This window comes from Pholcus phalangioides, unplaced genomic scaffold (genome assembly GCF_987345545.1).
Source record: "Pholcus phalangioides strain wild (caught in Gottingen) unplaced genomic scaffold, Ppha-v1.0 ptg000010l_1, whole genome shotgun sequence".
Lineage (NCBI taxonomy): Eukaryota > Metazoa > Arthropoda > Arachnida > Araneae > Pholcidae > Pholcus > Pholcus phalangioides.
In genome coordinates, this window is record NW_028301603.1 from 14,056,445 (window position 1) to 14,083,635 (window position 27,191).

At 38.0% G+C, this 27,191-nt stretch overlaps 1 protein-coding gene across 9 annotated transcripts in view; it reads left to right on the top strand.

The window, feature by feature from the left end:
• The window catches only part of LOC149080960 (tyrosine-protein phosphatase Lar-like), a 745,683-nt gene that overhangs the window by 358,560 nt on the left and 359,932 nt on the right, over positions 1-27,191 (top strand). For 7 of the 9 annotated variants that reach the window (XM_089237674.1, XM_089237681.1, XM_089237682.1 and 4 more), the window contains one exon: positions 14,933-14,968. The exons of the other annotated variants lie outside the window; for them this stretch is intronic. The gene's annotated coding sequence lies outside the window, so the exon portion shown is untranslated. The remainder of the gene's footprint in view (positions 1-14,932; positions 14,969-27,191) is intronic. 9 annotated transcript variants of the gene reach the window in all.

Genomic DNA, 27,191 nt, shown 5'->3' on the forward strand with positions numbered 1-27,191 from the left:
ATTCATTTTTCTTTTAAATAATTTAATTTTTTTTACTAATTTTGTTTATATTGTGAAATATAAATCAGTTTTCATTGCCTGAAACATTTACAACAAAACAATTTTTTGGTATAATCACCCCCCAATGACAACTTTTAGTTCGAGAATATTCTCAGAATATTCTCCAGGTCATGATGAGAGATTTTAAAAGTTTGGTTATGAAAGATTTTAGAAACTTTTAGATTAAAACCTTTAAAAATTATTTCAGAATTAGATAAATTTTCAGAAATAAGTTCACAACAAAAGAAATTAAATCAAAGTTGATTGTGATATGTAAAGGAAGCAATTCTTATACAATCACTTTCATTCTAAGAAGATACAGAACTGTTGTTTTCTTCAATGCAAATACACTTAAATTCTGTATCACTAGCATTTTTCTTTAAAAGTTGTACAATTCAGCCATGTTGGTTTAATTTTATTGCTTTCGAACTTTAATATTGTGGTCTACAAACTTCATTATTACCATCTTCTTGACGGGAAGCGAGACAGGGACAGAGTATTCTCTCAAACTGCTATTATTATAAATTACTAGAGAATATTCTTATCAAAAATAATAATTATTATACAAATATACAATATTATACAATAATTATTATTTTTGTATAATAATTATTATTCTCAAGTTATTTATCGAGATTATTTATTATAATACATATTATTACATATATTCTTGATAATACTCTCTGGAAAGATTTCGTTAACTGAAGAATATTCTCATCGAGGACTATTCGAGAATATTCTCTGGAAGGACTATTATTAATAACTTCAGAATAATTCTTATTTTCTATAAGAATATTCCCCTGTAATTTATGAAAGTAGTCCTTTCCAGAGAATATTCTCAAGGTTATTATATGTAACTATAATCTCATCAAGAACTTATAAGAATATTCTGAAGTTATTTATAATAGTAGTCCTTGCAGAGAATATTTTCCTCGATGAGAATATTCTCCAAAGGATTATTCTCGAGAATTTTATATCTCTAATTACTGTAACCATTCAGACTTACAACAATAACTGTTCCGCCTCATCTTTCAATAGCAGTAGCTCAGTCTCAGTTTGTAACCATAACCGCTGCGACAACCATTAACCCTGTACTTATTAACAATAATAATCGCAACTATTGAGTCTGAACTTCCAACTGTGAAGGATAAAATTGATGTTGCGGAGTTGAAAAGTTAACTCTAAAATTACTGTTACCCAACCAGGCTACAAAAACTGATCGGTCTAAATTTGTGACCAATAACCACAGCCTCTTAGTTCAGCGTCCGAGTGGTGGCGCAGTGGTAAGATACTCGTCTTCCACTATGAAGGTTACCGTCAAGGTCAGTGGGTTCGAATCATCAGAGACCTAGTTCTTTACCTACGGAACCTGGGCAAGGAACCGATAGATGGCGCCTTCATTTCCCCCAAATCTCCGCTAGTTGAAAATTGCCGTATGGCGATATGTGACTGGAGTTGGTGTGAGGTAAAGTAGTCTTTATCCAGTTCCGATTTCCAATTGCAGGCCTATCTACAAGAATATAAACTTCTCATCTACAAGATTTAGTGAAAGACTGGTTATTTGTGGAGATGAAGATTACACAAGGAAAAGAAATTCATCTTTGCCCCCACGGGGACACGAACCCCTGTCTCTCGCTTGCCGGACGAGTGCTCTATCATCTAAGCCATAGTTTCCCAACCTTTCTTGTCCCATTGCCGCATCCTTCAGAAATTTTTTTTCTCCCATCGCCTCCCCCCAACGCAATATAACCCATGGGATCCTATGTTATACCTGTAGCTTCCACCGCTCCCCTGGAACATTGTATCGCCCCCAACGGGGCGTTAACGCCCTGGGGAATCACTGATCTAAGCTATGGAAGCAGATAGAATATTTCAACCTTGGAGCGTATCTACATATATGTTGAAAGGCTCCGTACATGGAGGCGGCCGCAGTCACCTAATAGCTCGTGAATGACAGGTCACCAGATGGCCAAATTCATATAGAAATGCTCTCTCTCCACTTTTTGATACAGTCCCCGTGAGGGCAGTGATGAATTTTCTTCCAAGTAATCTTAATCTCCACAAATAACCAGTCTTTCAATGCATCTTGTATGTGGCCATGTGGTGGCCCATGTCATTCACGAGCTATTAGTTGATTGCTGTCGCCGTCCATGTGCGGACCCTTTCATCATATATATACGCTCCAAAGTTGAAATATTCTATCTGCTTCCATAGCTTAGATGGTAGAGCACTCGTCCGGCAAACGAGAAACTGGAGTTCGAGTCCCCGTGGGGGCAGAGATGAATTTTCTTCCTTGTAATCTTAATCTCCTCAAATAACCAGTCTTTCATTGAATCTTGTATTAACAAGTGGAGAGGCCATTTCTATATGCACTCCTCATCTAGTCAAAATTATTCAACATATTCATTTCCCCACGTTGTCTATCCTTGAATATTTACACTGTAGGGGAGTCTTGAAATAACGTGTCAATTCCTCACAGAATTATCTAGTGGGGACTTAAAAATGTTTCGCCCAGGGCCGGGACTTGTGAGGAATGGGCCCAGGGTGGAGAGCTAACCGTTGGCTCGACGAAACTTCTATTTAATTCCGATTCGCACACCCACTGCGAAAAAAACCGAAAGAAAAAAACTTTGAAATGTGGCTTGGACCGCATACACGAATTTAGTGGTAGATTTTGCGTAGCCACGTCCCAAAACCGGTTTTTACGCCGCGGAATTCTGCGGGTGTAACTTTAAGTGTTACCAGTAGTACAAGACTTGAACGAGATATCGTATCAGCTTTCGTCGTGCAATCTTCATGTGCATTGTTTGCATAACATTTCTCAAACTAATTTCCTCTGATTGCACGGGAACTAACATATTGAAATCAAGTTGTAATGTACAACATTCGCGAAAACATTCACTGAAGATCAGCGAGAATAATATTTAATATCTATGTCAGTTCGCGAGACTCCTAAAATCTTATTCCATTGCAAGTAATTAGCTTCACCGGAGCCATAAATTGACTCCATTGCATTCTCATGTAATTTATGGTAATGTATTTTCATGTACGTTTTTTCTTTGTTTGTTTATGAAGTGGGGGGGGGGAGGATTGGGGCCAATTACTCGAGAGATGGCGCGCATGGGTTTTCGACGTTTTTAACTCGATAAGGGAACCTTGGTTTTTGTCAATTACCAGAACACTAACATCGGCGCTTTTTCGTAATTTGATTATAGATGCTAGTTTGTATGTATGGTATAATAAGAGAAATGTATTCGTAAAAATTGGGATATATATTGGCTGAGAAAATACATTCTCTCCCGCTTTCATTTTTTTTTGGCAGCAAACTTTTTTTTTAGGATTTCTCTGAGTTTGCATATTTTGCTACTGTTACGTAATATAGCATTTATTTCATGATTTTAGGGATTTTAAGGAGTTTTTTCATGATTTTAGGGCGTTTCTCACGATCCTCAGAATCTAAGGCCTATTTTCATTTTTTTTTTTAGCATTTTCCATATTTCAGCATAACAGTGAAGCGTGACCTTCCCCCCCCCCCCACGCAAGCTCTCTCTTCCCCTAGCTTCATTTCCAGCAATTGGCGATTTTTGTAATAATTGGAAATTTTACGTCATCGTTTTCGGCAATGATTGCTGGTTTCTGGGCGATATCAGCAACAACTGGAATTTTGTTTTTTTTTTTGTGCATATATATTTCGCGTAATTTTTGAAAATGATTGGTGATGTCCCATAATTTCACTCGAGGAAATATGGTCAGCCTATTTATAAAAGCATATTTTCAGTTTTTTACGGCATATTTTCAATGCTTTTAGGGCATAAACGCATTTTTATAGAGCCATAATCTGTCAGTTTTTGGATCATAAAATTCCTTGCCCTGTTGATGAGTTGTTTGCGTTGTAGCATCATAACTTTCGCTTGTAGTCATTTCTAGAATGCCCTTTTTTTCCAACCCTTTATTATTGTAGATGTAAGGTGTGTAAATACGAATTTCCCAAGTTATTGTTATTTTAAGAAATTTGATCAATTTTCGTGCCCATTTCATGAAGAAAAATGTTCATTTCGTGTCTAGAACAGCGTTCTTCAACCGCTGGTCCCCAAACCGGTTCCTATTTCTCCGGAAACAATTTTTCCGCAAATTCTTTCTCGTTCATTTTTTGCCGTTCCGCAAATTATTCCATATATTTTTTTTTTCCGTCCTTAACCCTTGAATGCGTAGTTTTGCACACATGCAAAGGGTTCTTTATGGCAGTGGTTCCCAATCGTTGTTGCCTGGACCACTATAGGGTCCGCGGCCCGGTTGCAGAATTACAAAAAAAAAAAATGGAGTTGCAAAAAAAATGAAATAAATTATTTTAAAAAAGAACAGATCCAACTAAAGCACCGTTGCAACAATTATATTTCTATGAGACACCTGGCGAAAATGCCAAATGTGACACGCAGTGTGTCATCGGTTGAAGACCCCTGTCGTACAGAAATGTTCGAAACCTGCAGGTTATGTTCCGAATGGCGTTCTTATGCTATCGAATGGCATACGTTGGCACATTGACGGCGTTGCGCCACGTTAAGGTTTTTGTGAATTTATAAAGTAGATTCCTCCCTCCCCCCCCAAAGTAGTACTGAATTTAAAGAGATTCAGCAATTTTTTCGGACTTCAGGACTCTAAATTCGAGAGCCTCCGGTAGACTTGATAGCTATGCGGTGCTGCACATCTATCTCGAAACTGATTTTGTATTTTTTGATCACCCCATCGCATATATAGGGTGGTAGAAGGCATTAATACGCGCTCTCAAGAACGGCCGAAGCCCTCTTGGAGGAAAATACATACATGGAAAAACGTGAGCCAAGGAGAGATAATTAAAACAAGACGCTGATTTAATAGTGATATTATGACATGTCCTTGTCTAATATCTTCCTCCATGGTATCTGAAGGAGGAACCGCGTGGAATGCATTTAGAGCTAATTACATAAGAAGTGGTCGGTTCTCGGATAGGAACAGATCTGTTCTTGACAGTTCTTGTTCTGATTACATGATGGTGGGGAAAAAAAAAGAACATGTCTGACTCTTCATCCAACCCCTGGCATAGTAAACAAAAAAATTACCCCAATGATGTCAAAAATCGGCTTCAAATTGCCCATTCGAGAGTCGGCGTTAATGTATTCTCGAATTTATTAGATAAGGCAATTATGTGTGTGTATAAGACTTACCTTCAACTGCAAAGACGTTTTTTTAATGGCGTTAATATTAAAGAAACGAAATGCCGGTGGGGCGAAAATCGATACATTGTTCTAATGTATCGATTATTGTTCTTGAATCGGGACATTGTTCTAGCGTGTTTTAAATATTTGTAATAAAATGGATTGAAAAGCAGTTTTTTTTCAACACGAAAAAAAATTTCGGACTTATAACAAAATTGGTGCATATTGAAAAGACAGTAAAATGTTTAAATTGGCATCTTTCAATGTCTTTTGATCATATTTTATTTTATTGATGAATCAATCCTATTTCAAGTTATGGAAATTGACATTTTTGGAGAAGTTAACTTGAAATGTTTTTCGGGATTCATATTCAAATTAATACTTCGTAATTCATATTCGAATTAATACTTCATAATTCATATTCATTCATATTCAAATTAATACTTCGTAATTCACATTCATTCATATTCAAATTAATACTTCATAATCCATAATCATTCATATATTCAAATTAATACTTCATAATCCATATTCATTCATATATTCAAATTAATACTTCATAATTCATATTCATTCATATATTCAAATTAGTACTTCAAAATTCATATTCATTCATGTTCAAATTAATACTTCGTAATTCATAGTCATTCATATTCAAATTAATACTTTAACTCATATTCATATTAATACTTCATATATAATTCATATTCATTAGTATTTAAATTAATACTTCATTCGTATTCAAATTAATACTTCATTCATATTCAAATTAATACTTCATTCATAGTCATTTTAATACTTCATTCATAGTCATATTAATACTTCATTCATAGTCATATTAATACTTCATTCATAGTCATATTAATACTTCATATTCATTTTCAATACTCCATAATTCATATTCATTTTCAATACTCCATAATTCATATTCATTTTCAATACTCCATAATTCATATTCATTTTCAATACTCCATAATTCATATTCATTTTCAATACTCCATAATTCATATTCATTTTCAATACTCATTAATTCATATTCATTTTCAATACTCCATAATTCATATTCATTTTCAATACTCCATAATTCATATTCATTTTCAATACTCCATAATTCATATTCATTTTCAATACTCCATAATTCATATTCATTTTCAATACTCCATAATTCATATTCATTTTCAATACTCCATAATTCATATTCATTTTCAATACTCCATAATTCATATTCATTTTCAATACTCATTAATTCATATTCATTTTCAATACTCAATAATTCATATTCATTCATATTCAAATTGATACTCTTATTTAGTAATTAAAAAATTCTCACAATTTTCTATTTCGATCCCTCCTTATAATTTTATATTTTAAATAGTTCTCATAATTTTTATTGAATTTCTCATTTTAGTTGCTTAGAATCATTTACTCGTTAAAACGAATGATATAATACAGTGTTTCTTCAACCTTTCTGAACGCAAGAACCAGTAAAATGTCTGAAACAATTCGACGGGCCACTTACGTCCCGTATTTCGGGACATTCCTGTATTTTTAGTGGTTCTGTGAATTTCTTTTTATACATTTATCTCGTTTTTTTTCCAATGATGTTTATTTAAATTTACAATGTTCACTGAAATCGTTAATAAACAGCGTTTTTATACGTTATGTTAATTTTGGGTAAATTGAAAAAATATATATGCGTGAGAAAAGATTGAGAAGTAAAAAAAATCTAAATTTGAAAGACAAAAGCAAAATTTATAAAAGTTTAATATTGTCTTCTCAGAAATTAAATTTGTAATTTTGGGAATAAAGTATCTCAAAATTCATATAAAAGATGAAATGGGAACAAAAATACCTGAAGGAGTTTTTTCTTCTGACTTTGAAATTAAATTTACTATTTTTGATGAATTAAATTTTTTATTTTTGATGAATTAAATTTTTTTCATAATCATTTCATTATTAATTTCATAATTAACACATCAGGAAGAAATGGAATAAAAATCTGAACAAAAACCACATAATAGGAAATTGAAAATTTTGAAAGCGGGGAAAAAAAGTTAATTTTTTTTTAGAATCAGGAAAAATATAATTTTTTTTATTATATATTTAAAAAAATATATAATAAAAAAAATTCCTTTTTTTTTTTTAAATCTGAAAAATCAGTTTTTTTAGAATCAGGGAAAAAAACAAATTATAATTTTTTTTTTTTTTTTGAAATTTAAAAAAAATTTTTTAATGAGAAAAATTAATTTTTTGAAATTCGAAATAAAAAATTCAGAAATTTGAAAAATTATTTTTTTTCGAAAAGTTGTTAACAATCAAAAAGTAACAAATAACATTAACCGTTCAAGTATTACGTCAGCAGATTTATTCTTTTGCAACTTTTGGCTCCCCCGTCAGCAAAAGATCAGCAAAGGTCTGGCACCCCCCCCCCCCCTCCCGTCAGCGAAATTTCGTCAGCTCTGCCTCTACAGATTAACGCATTTTAGGATCAGAGGCGTATGCGGAAGATACGTATGTACGTACCCTCCCCCCCCCCTCCCTGACGATCAAAATTTGATGTTTTCGATGCAAAAACTATTTAAAAAAAAAAATTAAAAATTTCGGAAGAAAGTGCCTTCACGTGTTATGATAAATTTCTGTTAATTTCAATGCTATTTGGAGGCTAAGAACTCAAAATTTCTTTATAAGAAATTCATTGTGGCCCGCTCTCTAAACCCTATATGCAAAACCCATGACCCGCGGGCCAAACGTGGCCCGCCACCTGAAACCTAATTTTGTAAAATGAACTAGGCGGCGCATTTACAGATCGCTTAACTGACCGGTGGCACGATTTCCAGAGCATCTAAGTGGCCCGTAGCACATTTTCAGATCACTCAAGTGGGCCCGTGCCACATTTACAGATCACTTTAGGGAGCCGCGGCACAATTCCAGAACACTTAAGTGGTCCGTGGCGCATTTAGAGATCCGTTAAGTGACATGCGGCACAGATTTAGAGTACTTAAGTGGTCCGCAGTTCAGTTCTGCACCATTGAAGTTACCAGCGGTACATTCCTAAATTACTTAAGTGATCCGCGGCACGTTCCCAGATTACTTAAGTGATCCGCTGCGCAATTACGGATCACTAGAAGGACCCGTGAAACATTTAGAGATCACTAAAGGGGATCTATAGAGGATTTATTAATAGAGAGAAAGTTAGTTAAGGTGCCTACGAACAAGCGAAAGGTTTTTTATTTTTAGCGCACACTGTGTACAGATTCCATTAAGAATATTTCATATTTTTATAAAGGGAGGTTGATTACGATTCAAACCTCCTCGCCCCTCCCCCCTCCTTGTCATAAAAATTCAGCAAACCCGAAACCCCCAATCGATGCTGACGTAATAATTGTATGACCCCCCCGTATCCGAGATACAATTCCCACCAACCATAAAGTATCGAAACGGAGATCCCACCAAAAAAAATAGTAAACCGATACCACAATCTTTCCCGCCATCATTCACGGGGCTTTCCCCCCCCCGAACTTGATCCCCCCGTCATCGCGAGCGACGGCCATTTTCCCGACACTATTCCATATCCTTAAAAGCAACTAAACCGAATCCGGGCCATCTCAAAAAAAAACAACAACAACAACAAAAATGTGTTAATCTCCATTTTGGTTTTTTTTATTTTCTTAGCATATATTTCTCTTATAACGTAAGAAAAATAAACAAGCCGAGATAGAAGAGGGGAAGGAAACGACATTGTCGGGAGGGAGGGTTTAGATCGCTCCAAGTGGCTTCGAATTCTTTCGACAACGAAATCTGAGGCCTGATCAATGAAAGACTCGCATTCATTCATTCCTTCCTTCCCAGTAGCGTTCTGAAGACTGACTTGGGCAATTTTGCCACTCTGGGCGGAAAGAGACGTATGGGGGGGGGGGGGAAATAAAAACAGAAGAATATATGGTTTAGTCCTATCGGGTTTCGAGTTAGACCTATTTCCTCTTTTTTTGCTTGTAATGCTTCGAGATGATATCCAGCAGGACAAATAGGCATGATTTCCGACCCTACCCTTGAATGTAGCAAAGATGACACGAGAAATGAAATATCTATTTACAAAACTGCTAAATTAAGATCCTTGAAAACTGTCAAGTTGTTATCATCGCCATCGATTTGACAAGATTGTTTTGAGAAATGTGGGGAGATCCATTTTTGGAGAATTTATGTTCGTTTCAGTGTCTTGCAGTGAAGACTGCCGGAGGGAAAAAAAAAAAGCTGCGATGTTGCGAGTTCACAGTTTCTATCGGAAGTTGAACTGCAGAGAAATACAGTCGAGTCCCGTTATAACGAACTCCAAGAGACCGGTGAAATCATTTCGCTACAACGGAATTTCGTTTTAAAGGAATTCTAGGTATTTACATTGTTCCTATGTAAACTTATCTAGGGGATTAGAAAAAAAAGTGTTCGTTAAAAAGAGATTTTTTGAGGTAAAAGGGGGTAATTTTAAGGTACAGGCTGCATTGTAACTCCCAGGGGCTACATTTGGTCCGCGGGGCCAAGGGTTTACCATATATGGCTTGGAAAGTGGGTCGCAATGGATTTCTTAGCCTCCAAATAGCATTGGAATTAACAGATTTATTATAACACGTAAAGGCATTTTCTTCCGAAATTTTTAATTTTTTTTCACAAATATTTTTTGCATTGAAAAAATAATTTTTAATCTTCTTGTGGGGAGGAGGGGCCACGAGTCCCACGCGTACGTCTCTAATCCCACCAATATACTTTAAGAGGTGGGGGGGGCAGAGCTGACGAAAGTGTGCTGACGGAGGGGGGGTGTTAAAAATTGCTAAAAATTTGCTGACTTAATACTTTAACGGCCCCTTAACAAGTGCAGTGGTGGACATATTTCTCCACGTTGTCGCCATCTGGTGGCCTATGTCATTCACGAGCTATCTGTTGATTGCTGCTGCCCCGTCCATGGTATTTTACTCTGGCGATTTTCATTACACTTCTGACACCGATGGCAGCACTGAAAAACAAGACAACACTACATACGCACTTAGACTGTTAGGTACGCACACTTCCGGCACAACTCACTAGGTAGTAAATTGAACAAGCTGCGATTTCTTTAAAAATTAAATTCTCATGACCTTTTTCTGCAAGGCTCTTGAAAAAACCCTGTGAAAGCATGGGATCGCTAGAACGTGGTCCATTGGATTGCTCAGCACGGGGCCCATGTGATAGGGAGGAGGGGGAGAACTGAAAGGTCTCTGGCCTAGGAACCAATCACGGATCTCACTAGTTTTGTTTCCTCATGCTAACTTATAAGCTTATAATTGAAAGGGGGGCCCTGCGAAATCCTTAACTGGGACCCCCACCAAAGAGTCCAGTTGAATGGGATCTAGAATGAGTGAGCCAAGAGTTTATTAATTTGGAATTTCTGTTCGGTGTCATCACTAACACGTAGTTTCCTCAAACTTTTTTGTTCCATCGCCCCATTCTTCTGAAAAAGTTTTTCCTTCATTGCCCCCCCCCCCCCATCCGCAACTCAAGCGAACCCATAGAGTCGTATGTTATACACGTAGTTTCTATCGCCCCCCTGGACCGTTCCATCCTCTACCAGGGGGTGATATTGCCCACTTTGGGAAACGCTGATCTAACGGTTCTGATCATCCGAATCGGTTATACAGGGGGTCAAGAGTTCGTGACCCATTCCCTGATTTATATGTATTTATATAAAATCAACGAGCTTTTATCAGGTGACAGAGAGTTTATTGTTAACAAATAAATAAAAGTCTGTTCGAAGTTGAAACTGTTCGAACATTGAAAAATCTGTTCATCCAATGCTTTAATGGAATAAGACATACAAAATCTTATGTTCAAGGGCATGAAAAATTTGAAAAAATTGTCATTGAGATGCTGAACTTCTGAAAACGACTCGTGATTCGTAATCTGTTAACATGCTATTAGGTTGAGAAATTGTTTAAGTAATTAAGGTATTTATATTAGTATGAATAAGATTTTGGTGTTCAAGCAGCAGAAATTCTTGCTGCCTAGGTTTTTAGTATGCATGTTGCTCGATTTGAAAAGAGTCTAACAATTTTTATTCATCATTTCAGTAATGCATGTTTCAGTAGTGACAGATATGATAATTCAGAACAAATTTAAATGGATTTTAATTTGTGAAGGAAATTTATTTAGAATTATTTGTTTCAACCATTTTTGGCAAAACTTTTGGCATTTCACGGAAAAATTACTAAAATATAGCAGATATAGTTCGTTTTTAGTTCTGCTCCAAAAATGAAATTTGCTGCTCCGAAATAGATGAGGGGCGCTTGCACCCCTGCAACAAATAGTAGAAGTAATCTTCGAACAGGAAAAAAAGGAATGGATAGAAGTAATTTGCGGACCTAATGGAAAAAAAGAATGAATAATAATTATGGAAATAATTTTTGCGGACCAGCAAAAAAGAACGAATGTGGAAATAATGTGCTGAACGGGAAAAAAGAATAAATAGAAGAAATAATTTGCAGAAAGGCAAAAAAAAAAAAAAGAATAAGCAGAAGTAATTTGCGGACCGGAAAAAGAATCAAATGTAGAAATAATTTGCAGAACAGAAAAAAATAAATAAATAGTAGAAATAATTTGTAGAACCACAAAAAATAAATAAATAGAAGTAATTTGCGGACAGACAAAAAAGAATAAATGTGTAAATGTGCTGAATTGGAAAAAACAATAAATGGTGGAAGTAATTTGCGGACAGTCCAAAAAAAAAATAAATAGTAAAAGTGATTTGCGCGGACCGGGAAAAAATAAATATTAGGAGTAATTTGCGGACAGACGAAAAAGAATAAATGTGGAAATGTGCTGAACGGGAAAAAAGAATAAATAATACAAATAATTTGCAGACAGGCGGAAAAGAATAAATGATGGAAGTAATTTGCGGACAGGCAAGGAAAAAAAATAGTAAAAGTGATTTGCGGCCGAACGGCAAATGTTATTAAGTAAATAAGAAAAATATATTTAACGGAACAGCAAAAAAATAAACTAAAATAAACGGAGGGGGGTGGTGGAGGTTGTAGAAGTACTTTGCGGATCGGCAAAAATATATATGAATTGGAGGAAGAATTCTCAGATCTGCTGACAGCCAGAGACAGAAATCAAATCCAACACATACGGTACATTTATTCAACGAAAAATCACGTAGCGACTGCATGGATTGGGCGTAATGGTTCGCGGACCGGCAGGGAATTTCTATGGACCTACAGTTGCAAAAACACTGGTCTAACTTAATGGGTACCGAATGTCGTTAAACTCAAGAAATAAATCCCGTTCATCAGAAATGGTCCCGTTTCGTTCGCATTATCAGGGTTCTACTGCCATCATTTATAATCAAATCACAACGCATGGATCTCATAAAAATTGCAATTTAGTTCTTTAAAATTTTTATTCTTAAAATTTTAGGCTTTAAATCTTAAAATAAAGTGTTATGGTATATTTGAGTGAACATTTCAGTACATATTGAATAATGCAGTTTCCTGGAGGATTTTTTGCTCTCGAATTCTCATACATATTTTAATAATAAGCGCGAGTTGAAGTGATATCTCCGTGTCTATTACGAGTGGAGGAGACAATGCCAGCCAGCATGTCTGCCGGCGTGATATGGCCCGAGAATTGTACCGCATGAATTATTGCGCGTTCTCCAGAGAAGCTGTCATGTGATAAATGCCTGCCTCTGATGGCTTCTTACATTATAAGCGGATACTTTTTGGCTCGAGCTGATCCTATGTCGTCGTGGCCTAAACATCTTCGCAAATCTAGACGCGTATGCCAAAAACAACCACTGTGAGATATAATATTGAATTAATGGTTGATTCACATCTACAGACACTCACCGTGTCGTGTCAGACACAGCGTACATTCTTCAACATAATAATGTCTGCTGTGCGCCTGTGCGGCCACGATACGATATATATATGAATAAGTTCATTGGTTTTATGTTATAGAATGTTTGCCGTGCCTCTAGGTGTGAATCCACCTTTATAAGTTATCAAATGGCACTTAGCGTATCCGAGGATGCACTCTTTCAGAACAGCTTTTCCACATTACACCAGGGTGTTCAATTTCTGGTCCGCGGGACAATTGCGGTTCGCCAAAGCGTTCGATCCGGCACACACGAAATGGTTCTAGTAATAATCAAATATGAACAATACGATAAATAACTAAGCTGGCCATATTTCATTCAAACAAAATGCGGGTGTAACCGAAAAAGTTGGGAAATGTAACTCATGTTTCCATTTACGGCCGGAAAAATCGTCAAAGTCAGTTAAGGTTGCCAACTTTCACTAAAATTGCCGGAAGATCGTCAGTCGTTGAAAAATGGGTGCCGCTAGTCAAAATGTAATTCACCAATTACATTTGGTTACATTTGGTACCAATTACAACAAGTGAGATGAATATATTTCTGAGACTATCATAAATTATGTGGTAGTCATAATTACAATTGTAACAATGTAAGTCATGAAAATAATCTCAATTTCTGAAATCCGACTATGCTTTGAAAATAAGGGAAGGAAAACGGGACATTTCATAAAAATGTTGGGAAGGCTAAACTTACGGGAATAGCCTGCAAAATACGGGTCATGTGGTCACTCTTCATATAAAAGTTTCTGGCCCGCGAGATGTTGAAATACCGCATATATCCGCTGCATATAATACTGCAGATGTCCGCTGGCCCGCGGAGGTTGTGCACTCCTGCATATATTGCAGAAAGTCCTGTAAGTGCTGATGCGGCCTTTATCTCATGAACTGCTAGTGTCGTAGAGATATGATTCCAATTTAGAAAATTGCCCTGCACCAGTTTTAGGAATACAAAAGCAGTGTGTCCCAAAATAAAAAAAAAATCTGAATTTTTTTAAAAAGTTGTTGCCCTATCTCTTCTGAGCCCAACAAAAAAAATTTATTTTTATCAATCATATTTTTAAGTGCAATATTCGCATTGATATTCAAAAAACGGAGAAAAGTTGGGAAAATACAACAAAAACTAACGGACAACGCTCCATTCCCCCCATTTAAGTAACTGTTCTTTCCCAACTTTTCTCCGATTTTTGAATTAAAATATATTTCCTTTGTTGGGCTCAGAAGAGAGAGGGCCACAACTTTCTAGTTGGAAGTTGGGAAACCGAATAAAAATTCAGATTTTTTTTTTAAATTTAATTTTGTGAAACAGTGTATTTCCATTCTCAAAACTGTTGCAGGATAATTTTTTGACGATTTTGAGCATGTTTATTTTTTTTGAATTAGAATCGTAGCTCTACGACGAACGGCTCAGGAGATAGAGGGCGCATTAGCACTTTAGGAACACCCTGTACACACCTTTGACCTTTGGAGACCGGGCACACTCCGCTTCCCATCTCAGAGAGATATCGAAGCGTTTCCGAAGGATAGGTGTGTCCGGAAAGTTTTATTAAAAACAACGTAACATGACCACCTCAGACGAAGGCAGCAAAATATAAAATTTCGAATCACGGTGAATTAGTCGCAGATCATCATCGTGTAGGCCGCAAGTCGTTACCAGAATCGTCACCGGGTGAACTAAGATCAGCACACCCTGTACATACCATCGAAATTCATTTAAAGTGCGCCATGTATTATATTTTGCTTAGACTATATGTTGAACGTATTAAAGTGATTGTGTATAATAAGATGTACTTATTGATTTATAGGGTAATGGCGGAATCATTTGAAACGTGAAAAAAGGGGTAAGTTTTACTCCTTCTGGGGGTTGTTTTTTTACCTCTTGAGTTTTGTGACTTTTGTCATTTTTGAAACATTTCAGTTGGACCACCTAGAACTCAGCAGTGTAATTTCTACTCAGGTGTTCCAACAATCTTTGGGGTGTACAATTATGGTCAGCATTTGTTATTGCCGAGATGCATTGATAGCGTAAATTATGAAGAGAAAACTAGTGGTCAGTGGTTTATCACTTCAACCGGGGTTCTTAACCTTTTTCGGTCCGCGGACACTTTTGTACCGATGATTCGAAGGCAAAACACCCATCTCATCAAATCTCATAGACTTCTCTGAAACCTTTCCAAGGATCCGGGAAGAGGGGGGGCCATTGGTTAAAAATCACAGTTTTAGACCATGTGGGCCAAATTAAAACTTTCCATGAAGAAGGCGAACCACCAAATCATATGCTTATTTATTACTTATATTGTGATATGTACTCCGAGATTCACTCATACAGTCCGGCTGGGCAGATGAGGAACCTGAGAAACCTGTAAAAATCCCGGAATTTGTTATTGAAAACCGGGGCAAAACAGACAGGCGGATGGATAGATGTGACCGCCCTGAGAGATATTTTGGATTGGTTAGCGTTCTTTCCCAAAGGGATGGACGGTCTTAGAGGTTCTGATGATGTGAACATTATACTGAATTGCCCGGGGGAGGGGACAATGCAGTATAATGCTGCAACACCTATAATGTATTACGAAAATATCGCACTGCATCTACAAAAAGGTGTAAAAATACAAGTAAAACATCAGGATATAGTTCTATGGATGCCGGACGTCACGTATATATGGCATTGAAGGGCGTAGACCATGAGGGGGATTTTTTAATTGAATCCAAAACTTTTAATTAGTTGCAAAAAAAACAATTACTTTCTTTTCGCGATGCATTTTGCTAATTTCAAATTATTTCATGAAGCCAATTGTACAGATTTTTCGGGATCTTTACTTTTATTCAAAATGTTGGCGCCCTCTATTGGCTTCACAGAGAACAAAAATAAAATAAAGTTATCTAATGTACGTACTATATAAACAGCATAGATAAGCCTCCAAGTCAAGGTTATAAAAGTTTGACAGAACATCTTTTACAAAACTTGAAAAACCTATTGGTTACATTTGCCCTTATTGGTTGCATTTATCAACTTTAATAAAAGAACTTTTATGGTATAATCCTGGGCTGAGTCGTAACTGACAATATATTTGAAAAAAAAAAAATGCACGAATAGGAGAAATAGTTTGCGGACCGATAAATAATACATAAATAGAAGCAATGATTCTAAGGGCCTGCAAAAAAAGTACGTGAATAGGAGGAAATGATTTGCGGATTGACAAAAAATACACAAATACGCGCAAGTAGTTCCCAGAATGGCAATAAATGAATGAAACAATAGTTTGCGCGGAGCAGCAACGAATATATAAATAATGAATTGTTTGCGGGCCGACAAAAAAAAAAAAAAATACACAAGCAGCATATATAGACTTGTTTAAAATTACGTAACAGCTAACATAAATTGGGTGAAGTGTTCAGCGGACCGGCATTAATTTCCTCACGGACCGACACCGGTCTGTGGTGTATACGCCATTGAAGTGACAATTGAATCGCTCGTTAATTACGCTTCTCACGGCGCGAAGAAGGGTTACAAACACACGCTGTGCTCCAAACCAGTAAAAAGGTTACTCTCGGTGCATGAGGCTCGAAAATTACTTCAATCCACGCGAAATGCAATTAAAGTTCCGAGAAGAATCGAATAAAATATAATGGATCGATTGTATTTAAGCGTCCACAAAACGAGATTAGAAAAGCCGGAACCGAACAATTGTGACGCTTCAAGGGAGAGACACTTTTGCAAGCACGAAAAAATTCAATTCCGATCTCACCGAGTGTAACGTTACAACGAACGAACGAACGCTTTTTAACGAGGCTTCTCTCTTCTATCTCGATACAGCGTTCGTTATTAGAGGGGAAGGGCTGTGGGGGACGGTGTAATCAAAGATAATTAACAGTAATCATTGGATGCAGTTATTTGCCGTGTCGAGTTTTAAAGAGAGATTTTTCGCGTGCGTTGCCTCGAAGGTGGAGTTTTATTACAGCGTCGTCCGTGGAAGAATTAGGTGCGTGACAATGGGTTGCCGTTTCTTACTTTTCAGCATTTTTGGCTTTGGATGCGTGTATGTTAAGGTAAATATGATGATAACCGGTTATTATGCATACTTACCAATTGTCCTGGCAAGTTTGATAAATTTATCAATTACCGGCGAATCTGCGAATAGGGTTATGATGATATGATAAATATAGTCCACCCAAGCGTGGTTGGCAAATCTGATTAAATACTTGAAACACTTAAACCGGTGATTATACATAATAGCCAAGTGTCGTTGGGGAATTTGATAAAAACTTGGAATTTATCGTCCTTACCTGTGATTATGCATAAACTCCCCAGTGTAATTGGTCAATTTGATACATGTGAATAAAAATTCAAAATGAGTCCAGTATGTGTGACGAATATAGCCGGACTCCCCCCCGGATATGATGTCACATGTATGAATAATATGTATAGTATATCATATATTACGATTTATCATGTTCAAGAATGATTCGACCCTCGGGTATTATGCATAATCGCCGGTAAAAGTGATAGTTTCTTTTTAATACTTATTAAATTTGCCAACGACGCTTTGGTACTATACATAATCGCGGTGAAAGTGATAATTTTAGAGAAATTTATCAAACGTACTAAAATATCCGGTGATTATGCTTATCATAGTGACCTTATTTATCACATTTACCACGTAGCATATACGCAGGTTGTTCCACTAATTCGTAAGCAGATTGGAAATTCATAAAAAAGAATTAAAGGAATCGGTATATCCTCGAATTCGGTTTGCGAAAAATTAGGGCTGGTCCGATTAATCGTTTAATCGGGTCGGTTATTAGTAGTTAGAAATTTTAGTTTACTTAATCGACTCGACAATTCCATTAAAATTTTTACTTAAAGTTTCTGAGTTAAGTTAATTTGTTTGAAAAAAACTGTCCTGTAAATCACACGTTCTATACAGAACATTTTGGATAAGTGACTGTATTAAAAAATATTTGAATCAATATTTTGATTGAATTCGATTCAACGAAAAGTGATAATTTCAATTTCAAATCGGTTTTGGAGAAAACGAGACCAAAATTTATTGCCCCCCCCCCCCTATGAACTGCACTTTGTCGTATTCATGGAGGCATCAACTCTTCTCCTCACAAGTACCATTTGAGAGGAGTTTCTAGGCAAGCAAGCAATAGTATAATCGAAAGTAGTTGCGGAATCTGTGAATATTAACCGAAAATAACCATTAAAAAAAACGACGAGATCCAAGTGAAGAAATTACAAGTTTTGGCATTCATTATGTCCAGCATATATTAAATATTAAATTGCTTGAAGTGGGCAACCTTAATTTCGTAACCTATTCCTATGCTTGTTTACATCTACCGAATAGGCGAGTGAAACGAATAAAATTATAATTTCAAAGCGTCTATTAATATGGTCATAAAAAATATTTGATTAAAATAAGATTAATCACTCGATTAATCGATTAAAAAAATTTTGATTAATCACTTAAAAATTTTAATCGATTCCCAGCCGTACGAAAAAGTTTTTCTCACGAAGGGATATTTTCTTGGTACAGAAAGAAAAAGTTTAAATTATTGTGGATAGAGGGCACTACACTGAAGGAAATCACTGGAATTATGTAAATCAGAGTCTCATAACATGCAGGGCGTACGATTAACAAATCTCATTTTCGAAATTTTCTGTTACTCGCGCTAGCATAATGTTTTTCATTGTGGTTTTGACATTAGGGGATAAATCACTCACTATTGGTGAAGTTGTTCTACCTCAGAAACGAATCGCCTGCTTAAGCTTTACAAAAACGTTTTTAACTTTATCACCTGTGAGTGGAAGAATTATTTTTCCCCTTCGAACATATGAAATTTCCCTATGAAATGAGCAAGGTTGCCAACACCGGCGACTTCTGAACTGTGTTGATGCACTTATCTCCTGAATAAGTGGGTTACGGCCCCGGGATTTTTTTTTTGCCTTGACATGTGCTATCACCTCCTGTTGTCTTAGCAGTAGAATTCTGAGTCGGCCCGGTTTTATCTGAGAACTGTGCAACCAAAATTAATGGGATGTTAATACATATTAAGACGACACAGATTTTGTTTGGGACGTAAATAATTTTTTTGATCATCGCACGTTGAATGTAATTTATGCTTTAAATTTTTATCCATCTGTGTCGTCATGGTGTGAACAAGGTTGCCATATTTTGGCGACTTGTGAAGGCGGTTAAAATACAAACCCCTCCCCGGTAAGTGGGTTGCAACCACGAGTTCAATTGCCAAAACTGTTTGTCTTGAAGTATATTATCACCTCCACAATTTTGACGGTCGTGTTCTGCAGCATCCTGCACTTTTTTTTCCCCACCTATGGCGACCGAATTGGCGAGATTGTTTCGGAAATATTGGAAAACTTTCCAATTTTTCTTGTGAAATATTTTTTTCTCTCTCTCTCAACTGGCAAAGGTTCCTTTGGGACTTTTCTGTCCTCCTTTTTTTTGGCGTCAGTTTCTTAAATTTCATGTTAACGTGCGCTGAAGATAAAAGTCATTTGTGACAATATTTCCAATTTCCATTGGAAATATTGTTTACGGGATGCCTGGGTTTCTCAAAGCTCTAGTGTGTGTGTGTCACAGTAGAGCTTAGTATATATATATATATATATCCATCCATCCGCTGCCATCTATCCCCAAAACAGTAAATTAGAATAAAAGCAAACTATAAGTTACTCAGAACGTCGTTTCAGCCATTCCTCTTCCATAACGCGGCATCGTGCAGCCATGCAGCAACGCACATGTAACAAAACAAGCATCACTCACGACGACAGTAGAGACACCTGCGGCCGAGACAAACAGTAAGCTTTTTTTCTTTCTTTTTTTAAGTAGGTAGGTAAATAACACGGGGCACATCATCGTCAGTGACTTTTACACGACCTTGCATGTAAACGTACGGTAAAAAGAAGAAGAAAATTAAAACAAAAAAACAAGATGGCGCTCATTCTGTTTTGACGTCTGTGGGGAGGGGGCGGCGGAAACAAATAATAATAATAGTAAAGAATTGCAATACGCAACGTGTTTTTTTTTTTTTTTTTTTGGCCGCGAGAAGCCGCGCAGTCTGGCCCGAATCGTAGTTGTTTCTTCATTGTAATAATAAAAATGGCAACATGCGGCGCGTACGTGACTTGATACTCGTTCGATAACTTCTGAGCCGTTTCCGTTTATTTGAGTCTTAACGATCTTCTTTTCCCTTCTCCTTACGAAACGATTTATTATCAATTATCTATGAAAATAATAATAACAATAATAATCTCTACGTGCTATCGTCTCATTATAATATTTCTGACTATCAATTAACGATGACCGTTTTTGAATCGACATTAATCGCCCCAACCTCCAAAAACCTGCACCAAACTTGGGCATGTGCGAACGGTGCAGCCCCATCGGGCCGCGAAATATCAAATTGAAATACATGGTTTCCCATACATTCGTAAATAGGTGAAAAATTCTCTCAAAAATAATTGTGGAAAATTCGAATGCGATTGAGTTGGGGGCCCAGAGCTGACGAAATTCTGCTGATGAGGTCAAAGTTCTGCTGACGGGGTAAAGGGGGGGGGGTCAAAAATGGCTGCAAATTCGCTGACGTCATACTCGAATGGACCCTTTACGAAAAAGTTATTCTCGGTGGGGGAGAGCGATTTTTTTTTTTTTTTTCTGCACAGAAAAATTTCATATTTTAGTCGGTAGAGGTTGCTACACGAAAGCAAGTAACGGAATTCGTTCACGGAACCTTTTTTCCCGATCTCTAGTGTCCGAAACCTTCCGCCGATTCGCGGATAAGGTGACACAACTTCACCGATACGCGCTTTATCCACCAATGACCAGAGTGAAAACCCCATGCAAGCGCCAGGAACGGTGAAATCTAGGTATGTGCTGTTAATCATATAACATATTTCCAGGTCATTTGCTTTCGTTCAGCGTCCTCTGTTGATAAAAATTTCAACTATTATCCCCCCCCCCGTACCAAAAGAAATACCCCCTTCGTGAGAATAACATTTCAGCAAACCGCATTGAAATATACCAATTCTTTAGGTTTTTATAAATTTCTAAACTGTTTATGAATTTGTGAACACCCTGTACATTGAGACACAGCATTCTCGATGTATCCCTTTACTGCTGGGAGATTTCCAAGTAGAAGAAATCTGTTGATCACCAGCACAGATCTCTGGAGGTCTTTATTTTTCGATGTGGCAAACCCTAAACTGATATATTCGCCATCTTAGAATGAATTGTAACGTCAATGTTGTAGCTACAGCCAATCGATGTTCCCTATCTCGCCCCTTTTTTTAACGATTAGATGTCACTTTGAAGGGGGGAAAAAAATTGGTTTTGCCACTCCAAGATGGAGGACGACGAGTCCGTAAGCGCCTTGGGTTGAGCATGCTACGTGCATTTACAGGAAGGCTGTGGAATTGTTTCCGCGAATAGCTGTAAAGCGCCTAGGGTGCATGGAATACAGCATGCTACCTCTTTGTTGAGTGTTTTATCGTGATAAATTCACATGCTTTGAAGGACACCCCTTGAGTGAGGGCCACAGAGATTATCCTGTCGTTTAATAATCTTGACATTATGTAAAGCCCTAATATGTCTCTTTTGGTGATTGCCGTAACGGGATAGAATCCTTTGATGGACTAGGGAGTGTTGCATCAGAAATATTCTGCAGCTGAATAATCTTGGCTTTATTGAAACATCCCGTCGCTGAATTTATAACCTTGGCGTAGTGAAAAACTGAAAAACCCCTTAAATGGTCTGTCTCTGGAGATCCCCATCCAGTTGCCTTATCGCTGAATAATCCCGGCTTTATGGGGATATCCCATAGGCTACGTTTTTCATCGGTATCGTTAAAGATTCACATGCAAAAGTGTGCTCAGCATTCAGCGACAGAAAGATCCTATCGCTGAATAATCTCGACTTTATGAAATACACTTAGCTGCCTCTTTTGTGAGTACTGATCTCGTATGTTCAGGTCTTCCTAGCAACCTTTCGGGGTCTCAGAAAGATTCTGTCGCTGAGCAATCGGGGCCACAACTAGATTGAAATGTGGCAATCATGCATTTTCGTAACTTCCTTCTGTTCCCCCCCCCCTAATGTTAAACGAGCGGACCAAGAAAAGTGGCGTAATGAATTTCCCCCCCCCCCCCACTAGCTCTTCTACGCTGTAACTACTCGAAATTCCGGTGTAAAAAGTCAATTCCATCGTCGAAAGTCAGGAAGTATCAAATGTGGCTACGGACTGGGTTGTCTTAAAGCATGGAGGGGACCCACTCCATCTGGACCCGGAGTTCCAAAGTTTATGAAGTAGGATATGATAGTGATGATTTTTGAGGGAACTTATAAGAATTCTAAGTATAAGTCTATTCCTGGCCTGTGGGGGCCCCCCGACACTGTTAAAACGACGGCTGTGGCATTCTTCTTGAGTGAGATCTTTTGCGTGCCCACTGAAGTGAATTCGTACTGTTAAAAGGATAGGATTCATTCCATGCCCAAGGCCCTATCAGCCCCTTCTCGTGTGTTGGGCGGCATCCTTAGTCCTTAATTCAACGCTGCATTATCTCCCAGACAGTGAATTTTTTCTTCCAGAACAATAGAGATTTCTGAGATTTTTCTTCGGAAACTTGAGATGTTTTAAGATTTTTTACGATAATTTGCTTAACAGGAAAGGAAAAAAAAATACTATTCTTTTATATCCAATCGCTTATAATTATGTTCGTTAATTAACGAGCAATTTTTTTCCCCCTCTTGCTCGTCATTATTTCGCATCCCCTTAATCATCGTCATCATCCTCAAGAAAGAGGCCCGGATGTGGCCTCTTTTTTTTTTTTTAATTCTCCCATAATGCATTTTTCTTTTCTCTGCTGGAGATAGTTATTATCACGTTATTCCGAGATAAACTGAATCTGATAATCAGAAAATAAATAAATAAAATGATGTATTTTTTTTTTTTAAATAATAAAGATTGGATTATCATTTTGTGCCGCCTTGGACGAAGAAAATAATCGGTATATTGTGCATTTATGCAGGCCATGGCTCTAGAATCTAGCTAAAAACAGCCTCGGATGACGGAAAAGGTGCTCGGGACATAGTCATGAAATGAAACTAGTAAGAAAAGAATAACTTATAGAAAAAGGAAGTGGCAGGCACACATATGGCCATGGATGAATGACTGATAGGAAAATAGTCGGGAATAGATGACCGATACGGGGAAAAGGAGTCATTTATAAATTACTGCAACGAAAAAGGAGTCACAAATGAATTACTGGTGAGAGAAAGAAGTCGCGGACATGGCCACGAATGAGTGACTGGGAAAAATATCCGGGATCGAATAACTGATAACGGGGAGAGAAACGTGAATGAATGACTGATGGAAGAAGTCGCGGACATGGCCACGAATGAATGACTGGGAAAAATATCCGGGAGTGGATAACTGATAACGGGGAGAGAAACGTTAATGAATGACTGATGGAAGAAGTCGCGGACATGGCCACGAATGAATGACTGGGAAAAATATCCGTGAAGGAATAACTGATAACGGGGAGAAACACGTGAAGGAATGACTGATGGAAGAAGTCGTGGACATGGCCACGAATGAATGACTGGGAAAAATATCCGTGAAGGAATAACTGATAACGGGGAGAGAAACGTGAATGAATGACTGATGGAAGAAGTCGCGGACATGGCCACGAATGAATGACTGGGAAAAATATCCGTGAAGGAATAACTGATAACGGGGAGAAACACGTGAAGGAATGACTGATGGAAGAAGTCGTGGACATGGCCACGAATGAATGACTGGGAAAAATATCCGGGAGTGAATAACTGATAACGGGGAGAGACACGTGAAGGAATGACTGATGGAAGAAGTCGCGGACATGGCCACGAATGAATGACTGGGAAAAATATCCGGGAGTGAATAACTGATAACGGGGAGAGACACGTGAAGGAATGACTGATGGAAGAAGTCGCGGACATGGCCACGAATGAATGACTGGGAAAAATATCCGTGAAGGAATAACTGATAACGGGGAGAGAAACGTGAATGAATGACTGATGGAAGAAGTCGCGGACATGGCCACGAATGAATGACTGGGAAAAATATCCGTGAAGGAATAACTGATAACGGGGAGAAACACGTGAAGGAATGACTGATGGAAGAAGTCGTGGACATGGCCACGAATGAATGACTGGGAAAAATATCCGGGAGTGAATAACTGATAACGGGGAGAGACACGTGAAGGAATGACTGATGGAAGAAGTCGCGGACATGGCCACGAATGAATGACTGGGAAAAATATCCGTGAAGGAATAACTGATAACGGGGAGAGAAACGTGAATGAATGACTGATGGAAGAAGTCGCGGACATGGCCACGAATGAATGACTGGGAAAAATATCCGTGAAGGAATAACTGATAACGGGGAGAGAAACGTGAATGAATGACTGATGGAAGAAGTCGCGGACATGGCCACGAATGAATGACTGGGAAAAATATCCGGGAGTGAATAACTGATAACGGGGAGAGACACGTGAATGAATGACTGATGAAAGAAGTCGCGGACATGGCCACGAATGAATGACTGGGAAAAATATCCGGGAGTGAATAACTGATAACGGGGAGAGAAACGTGAATGAATGACTGATGGAAGAAGTCGCGGACATGGCCACGAATGAATGACTGGGAAAAATATCCGGGAGTGAATAACTGATAACGGGGAGAGACACGTGAATGAATGACTGATGGAAGAAGTCGCGGACATGGCCACGAATGAATGACTGGGAAAAATATCCGGGAGTGAATAACTGATAACGGGGAGAGACACGTGAATGAATGACTGATGGAAGAAGTCGCGGACATGGCCACGAATGAATGACTGGGAAAAATATCCGGGAGTGAATAACTGATAACGGGGAGAGACACGTGAATGAATGACTGATGGAAGAAGTCGCGGACATGGCCACGAATGAATGACTGGGAAAAATATCCGGGAGTGAATAACTGATAACGGGGAGAGACACGTGAATGAATGACTGATGAAAGAAGTCGCGGACATGGCCACGAATGAATGACTGGGAAAAATATCCGGAAAGTAACAACTGATAACGGGGAGAGAGTCGTGAATAAATGAGTGATGAAAGTCGTGGAGATGACGATGAATGAATTACTGATAGATGAAAGAGAGCTGTGAATAAATGGCTGATAAGGGGAAAAAGAGCCGTGAATGAATGATTAATACGATTAGGGGAGTCTTGAATGAGCTGCTGATAGTGGAAAGATGTTGCGGATATAACCTTGGATGAATGACCGATAGGGTTAATATCCGTGAATAAATTATCAATAGAGAAAGGGAGCCGTGAATAAATGGCCAATAGAAGAAGGGAGCCATGAAGAATTAACTGAAACAGAAATGCCGGGAATGAATGACCGATAGAAGAATGAAATCGCTTACAGGGCCGTCCGGACCGGATGATAAGTCAACGAACCAGCTTATATCCCTTAGGGGGACAGAGAGGGGGCCATGGTTGGTCTGGAGGAGGATGATAAGCCATCAATAGGGCAAGAAAACCGTTGTTAAATGATAAAAAAGTGGATTTTGCCAAAGTGAGGAGTCGTGAGTAAATTTCCACCTCGTTGGGCAAGCCACGGTTAATTGATCACAAGAGCAGGTGAACCATGGAATAATGACCTCCGGCCAAGAAAACTGCCAATGAATAGTTTCAAATGATTCCCAACCGGTAGTACGCTATACTAGCTGTCCTGTGTGTGTGTTTGTGTGTGTGTGTGTTTTTTTAGTGAAAAGTTGGGGGCACGACTGGCATAAACATTGACTCCTCACTGAGGCCATCTTTCTCTGAGCTGGCAACTGACCTGTGGTGGTGAATTGCCATAATCTGTATGTAAAGAGAGATGCCTACTCCACTTATTAATAAAATGTATGCAGGAAACCAATTGGTTATGTTAAAATGGTGATCTTTGGAAAGAGAAATTTACCTCTGTATCTGCGGGGACCCAAACCCACGCACTTTCGCATTCCGGACGAGTGCTCATCTGGTGGATTTGATGTCGTTTACGAGCGATTAGCATTCATTTCACCGTCCATCAGACGGCACCGTTCGGCATATGCACGCTCCGAGGAAGAAATATTGTATCTGCTACTGTAACGGAGTGGGAGGGCATGAGTCTAAATATCCGAAGAGGCGGAGGTGAATATTTCTTTCAAAAAATCATCTCTACATAACTTGTTTCCTGCGTATGTTGCCATAATTTGTGTATGTATCTCTCCATACATAGGCTGGATGTTCCATTTTCGATGGGTATATAAATGGAGTGCTCACTGCCGTCGGTTTCGTACTCGAAAATAGTATCTTCCGCTTTTAATATCTCGCTTAGAAAATTGGATCTCGGTTCGGAACAAGTTTCGGAACTTGGGACACAATCGGTTTACGCCCAGAATAAGGCGAAAGATAAAATGGCCGTAAATCTTCGTCAAATCTTTCTTCTTCTTCATAGTAATGTAGTATTACGAGTATAATGATGATGATAATATTAACCTTATCAATAACGAGTCGACGTGTGGAGCATAATGATTCCAATATGCAGGTGGTGGGGGATTCTTTTACTTACTCATGCCTATGTTTTGCCTAAAATGCCTGCTTACTTAAAGCAGCTCATGAAACCGCCCATATGAGTTCATATTTCAGAATAACGTTATGTTCAAAATATAGCAATTAGAAGAATATTAGATCATGGCTAGAGAATGCAGGTACGTACTAGTTGGCAGTGACTTCGAGCAGCTTCGAGTGAAGCTATCCAAAGTTTAATTCGCATTTGAGCCTTGATAGTGACGACAACATTCTACGGAACACAAACGCGCATGGATATTGCTGTTGTATAGTTATCTTTAGTCTGTGGTTCCCAACTTCGAGGCACAAATGCGAGCCGATCTCCCCGTTTAAAAGTCTCACACAGAGAGCAACAGGCCTACACGATACAATTTCATTCCATCACTCCGTTTCACTCATACATAATTAGAGAAATTGATGGC